Raw genomic sequence first — 6,000 nt, forward strand, 5'->3', positions numbered from 1 at the left:
AGGACCTTGTTTATCCTCCTCTGCTGTTTTCACTTCTGGCTGTTTCTCTGCTCTACTTAAAGGTTGAACTGAAGACTTGTACTCCTTGCAACATTACAGCATTGGTAAAATCTGCGGTAAACATAAGGGCGCTTGGGTTTTTGGCGCCTCTGATCAACAATCAGTGTCCACCCCCGAGACTTCTGTTTTTAAAGCAATAAAGGTACACACACATACACGCATACAACAAGTATATATATATATGTGTGTGTGTGTATGTATGTATGTATGTATGTATGTATAAATACATATAAACCTGTATAGTGACATAGATTCAAGATTATTCAAAGATTATTTGTATTTCAGATATGCATAAAGGTAATGAAAAATGGAAAATAAAAAATTCTAAAAAAAATTTAAATTGTAATCAGTAACGAAAACAAGTATATGAACATTTTATATGTACAAAACAAAATGAATGTTAATCGTTTTTGTTTCGTCCAGTGGGGAACTGTGTCAAATGTAATTATGTGCCTTTTGATTTTGTATTTCTCTTATTTATTTTGCACGTCTCACCGCCTGGGTCCAAAATGTGTCTGTGCTTCAGTTTAACATTTATGTCCAACACTGTAATAAACAAATATAGCTGCAGCTGTGAGTGATGGCCTAGTTATACTTTATATGTGCATAACATGAATTCATACATGTGATGACTGAAAACAGACTGAAGCTATATTTATGTTCAAGATTAAAGCTTGTTATGAGAAAAATAAGATATAGACTGTTTATTGCATAGAAAATTTCTTTTGCATTATATCAGCACTATCCTTTGGGACAATGATGTATTACAGGACAGGGCAATGTACAAGGATGTCAGAGGAAATGAAGAATAAATAAGGATCAGAAACAATAAAATACTAAGGAACGAGACTAAATAAGCAGGTGGTGCTGTGGGTTTGGCCAGAAACTGCTTGTTGGCAAGTATGGGGTTTGAGTCCTGCTTGGGGTGCTCTGCGATGGACTGGGGTCTGGCCCTGGGTGTGTACCCTGTACCCTGTACCCCGTGCCCTGTGCTGCTGGGTTAGGCTCTGGTTTGCTGTGACCCTGCTTGGGACGTGCAGTTTCAGAGTGTGTGTGTGTGTGTGTGTGTGTGTGTAAGCTGCTGGAAAAATAAATAATGCCCATTGGTTCCCCAAATGCCACACAGTGTCAACATAAGACATGAAGACAATGTACTTTACAATGTCCAGTATGTGACACACCCAGATTTTCTACCCGCAATATTGTGCAGCTGTTGCACTTTTTGTTCGGATCTGCACAGCTGTCACCGTGGACTAGACTGCACTTGTTGCTGTATAACAGCAATTCAAGAATTTTTACACCTATCAAGTCCATGTCTTGGGACTCCATTCTGTATTCAACGCCTTGCTACTGATCTCTGACAGCCTCAGGCACCAGAAATGAAAACAATGTGGAAGGCAGCAGAATTGAGGTGGCACGCTGGCACAGCGAGTAGCACTGCTGTCTTACAGCACCTAGGTGGTGTGAGAGAATGTGGGTTTGATCCCCTGCTCAGTCTGTGTGGAGTTTGCATGTTCTCCCAGGGTGCTCTGGTTTCCTCCCACAGTCCAAAGACATAATGTTCAGGTTCCCCTATAGTGTGTGAGTGACAGAGAGAGTGTGTGTGTGTTCCACTGATGTATGGATGAGTGACCCAGTGTAAGTAGTGTATCTAGCAGTGTAAGTCACCGCAGTGAATAAGGTGTGGGCTGATAACACTACGTATAGTTCATTGGGAGTTGCTTTGGAGAAAAGTGTCTGCTAAGGGAATAAATGTAAACTAAGGTGGCCCCATGCTCTTACTCTGAGTGTGTTGTACTGCCAACTACTGGCTGGGTGTGAAAATACAACTTGCTTTTGCGCCACAACAAAAGGAAATTTTGGAAAATTGACTGGGAAAGAAAATACAATCAGAAATAGATGAACTGGAACACATGTCTTTGGGGGAAAAAAATCATATCTGAGCTGTTGCTAATATACCAGGAGTCAGGGTTGTGAACTCAGTAGCTGGTAGTGTAGTGGTTAGAGCTAGGTGCCTTTGGCCCCAAAGGTTGCTAGTTTGAGCCCCACCTCTGACTGTAGTACCCTTGAGCAAGGTATTTACCCTAAATTGTTCCTGTAAAATTACCCATCTGTGTAAATAACAATAAGTTGCTTTGGAGAAAAGCATCAGCTAATAAAATATGAAGTCCAGAGCTTGTTTCCATTATAATGTTTTTAAACATTATTCAAACATCTCATTTCTAATCACCGTTGTTCATTTTCTGTGAAAGCAGAGCAAAATCTGACTGCATATACAGTATTTGCGCATAACGGGCCTGTTGTCCGTCGACAAGCACCGCCTCTCCTTGTGTATTCTGTCGCGTTCCAGGTTCCGCAGCAAATGTTTCCGCCTTATGGTGACAGCTGTGTTTCCCAGGTGTGGACGAGTGAAGATTTACCGTGTTCTCAGTGCACGGTTAGCGAGACGTGTTACTCTGAGTAAACGTACCGTATTTTGCCGGGCCCTTACCTGCACGGCGTCCTCGCGGTAGCCGGGTTCCACGACAGCGGCGGTAGCCGAGCAGAGCGGGAGTCGCGCTAAGGAACGAGAGGTTTTGGACGCCGACAGCCCTGCGAGCAGCTGGAGCCACACCGAGGAGGGACAGAGGGAGGGACAGAAACTAAATTAAGACTCCCAATTAAGACAGAATGAAGGCAGTTCAATTTCAAGACTTTGATTTCTTCCATTTTTAAATTTTTTTCATATCAGCACAAGAGGCCCCCGAACTCGCCTTTCTTCGTTTTCCATCTTCCTTTTCGACAATGTCGAAGTGCGTCACCCAAAAGCCCTAATTTCTAACCAAGTCCTAATGAGCGACATCTGTGCATGTTGGATCTTAAAAATAAAATACCAATTTAATAAATGATGATGTCCATATGAAGATTTTGTGTCTCGAACACTCGCAATAATGGTTTCGCGAAAGATTTATGACTCTAGCACTAATAATGGCCCATAAGTGAAATGCGGAGATCAGATTTGTTGACCGACACTCGTTTTGTCAATCAGTAAAAGGAATGGCACTTTAAAAAAAAAAAATAAAACGGCAGCTAACAGTTGACAAGTCTGCATCGTAGCCTCGGTGTCATAGAGACGGGCTTAGTGTTGAGTACATGAGACGTTTGGACAGCTGACGGGGGTCCTTTGCAGGGTTGTGTCAATGAGGAGTCGGACCTTCAAAGGCCACGGCTAAGTAAAGAATGAACCGAAATGTATAGCGCGGTAAAAATACACACCGTGTTCACTGACACACATTTTAACGCTGTTCGGATGAGTGCGGTTTTATTTAGTGACATTAACGCGCGTCTCCTTACCGGTGAGCTTTTGACACGCTAATTCATTACTGTCTTGTCTTGTCCTCACTCTTGTCACGCACCTCAACAGCATTATGGCTCATCGTTTAATGGAGCGCTTTGACACTTAGGCGTCTGGTGTCGTTCATTCGCCGCCCCGAAAACTGTCTGCCCAGGAACAGGTGCTAGAATGACACACCTCTCACACACCTGCAATGTGTTTTAACCCTTGAATTGTGGTTATTTGGTGTGTGTGTGGTGTAGCACCCTCATTTATAGGTAAATTAATGGTGTGATGAATTGCTAACAATTAAAATTTATTTTTTCACTATGAAAGCATTATTTATTTATCGTTATTTCTCATTTAGTGTCCGTTTGCTGGAAATATCCGTACGGTGTCAGTGTATTCCACACGCGACGTGTTTTTCACCTCTGCACGTTCATTAGTATCACGCTGGAATGAAAGGATGTGGTTCAAAATTTGCCTTTTTAAATGTTTATTTTCATTCCATACACATTCACGGTTTTGATTATGAGAAAATAATTTCCAACTTACCTCGTGAGGTGAGCATTTACACAGTTCCATGAAAATCTTAGACAGTTCTGCGTTGATTGCAGTCCTTTGCAAATCAATAAAGTTTTTACATCAACAGAAAAGGTAACTTGCATTTCGGCACCGATGTACCGTCCTTTACCTGTAAAACACGAGACGTCGCAACTTTAGCCTCTGTTCACATTTTTCCTCGACTCTGTACGGTTTTTTTCAGGAAATCAACACCGTGAAGTGTCAGAGGTGACACTGAAGGGCCTTTAAAAGAAAAGCAGAGGGGATCACATGTCCTCTCACATGTATGCTTTAAACCCATGTGTTTTTAAGTTGTCACCAGCCACGCTGATCACTTACTCTTGGTGTCATGTTGCATATACATTATTTTAAAGGCTGCCTAAGCGTCTGTCACTCACTCTTTATTTATACAGAAGGAGACCTTTGCGCTGGGGTCACCTGCCACATTCGATCCTTCGCAAAAGGCAACGCGTGGACGTGCGGCGCAAGCTGCTCTTCTCAATCAGTGCGCGGCACTCGGCAGGAATTTCACAGGGTTATCTTTGTCCTCAAGGACAACGAGAAGGAAACAATGCGGCGTCAACAAGATGGAGTTCAGGGCGAAGATTTCACCGGCTGACGGGCGACTCTTTGGCTGCCAGGGCCTTATTGTCCCACTGCCATACAGGGAAGGCGCCTCCTGCACCAGTGCGCTCCATAGGAAGGGCTCTGCACACGAGGGGTCTGTTGGATTTCGGGCAGATTTCTCACCATTGTGTTGCGTTCCTTCTTTCTGCTCACGACGTGTGTATGAAAATATCTATTTCTCTACATTTTCACTGTGGCAGAAGCTACGATCTCATTTCTGACTAGCTTTTTTCATTTGTGCTGTACTTCTTGCAGAAATGATTTGGACTATACATCTTGCAGACCATCCAGAAAACAACTGGAAATTGTTTGGAGAACTATGTGCGATGAATTATAGACCACAAACTGGTTAGTGAGCTAAGAGAACAGTTAAGGACACGTGTGCAGTGTCATTTGTGACTGAGGATAATGACTCCTAACGCGCTTGGTAAATACACAGTACTTCGCTCACCTCAGAAGCGGGAAAGGTCCATTGGACATCCCTGATGTGGTCTTGTACCGTAGTCCAAACAACTTAAAACAACAAGGTGTATTTTGGTTCTCGTGGTGCTTCTGTGGCCGACGGCAAGGAGGTGCGGTTCTAGAAAACATGTATATAGTATTATACTGTATACTTAATACAGTACTATATTCGTATAGTATTTATGGTATTGTAGTGTACTACACTTTATAATATCATAGTATAGTAGTATTACAGTGTACTACAATTCACACTATTATAGTATAATGGTGTAGTACACTTTATAGCATTTATTATAGCATTATAATTAACTACAATTCATAGTATTATAGTATAATAATACACTACCCTTTATAGTATTGTAGTATTATAGTTTACTACAATTCATAGTATTATCATATTATAGTGTACTACACTTTATAATGTTATATCATTGTAGTGTACCATAATTTATAGTACTATAGCATCATTGTGTACTACAATTTATAGTATTGTAGTATTACTGTATTGTACCATTATAGTGTGGTACAGTTTATAGTATTATAGCATTATAGTGTAGCACGATTTCTAGCACTATACATTGTGGATGATACTGACAGGACAAGAACAAAGTAATGGAAAGTTTTCAGGATGCAGATGTTGTTTGCAGTTCTGGCCTGCAGCGTGTGGTGGGGGAAAGGGCGACACTCTGAGGATTCCTCGCATACGGCATTTAAGGTTCTCCCGCTGCTCGGTGGGGTCCGGCAGCAGGTGGCCACTGAACAAATGCAAGATGCTCTATTGGATGCTTTCTATTTCTGTTTCAGTGGACAATGGTCAGTCTGACGCCACCTCGGCGTAAGGCACGCCTAATATGGACCACACACGTGGTTTGGCGAGCGCAGGGCGCATCTCCCCGATGTCTGTGGCTGTCTCCTTCTCCCCACCTCCGTGATGGGTCTACTGCAGGGCAGTCGCCCGCTGCCCCCTCCCTGTG

Source organism: Scleropages formosus, chromosome 19 (assembly GCF_900964775.1).
Source record: "Scleropages formosus chromosome 19, fSclFor1.1, whole genome shotgun sequence".
In the NCBI taxonomy this organism is placed as follows: Eukaryota; Metazoa; Chordata; class Actinopteri; order Osteoglossiformes; family Osteoglossidae; genus Scleropages; species Scleropages formosus.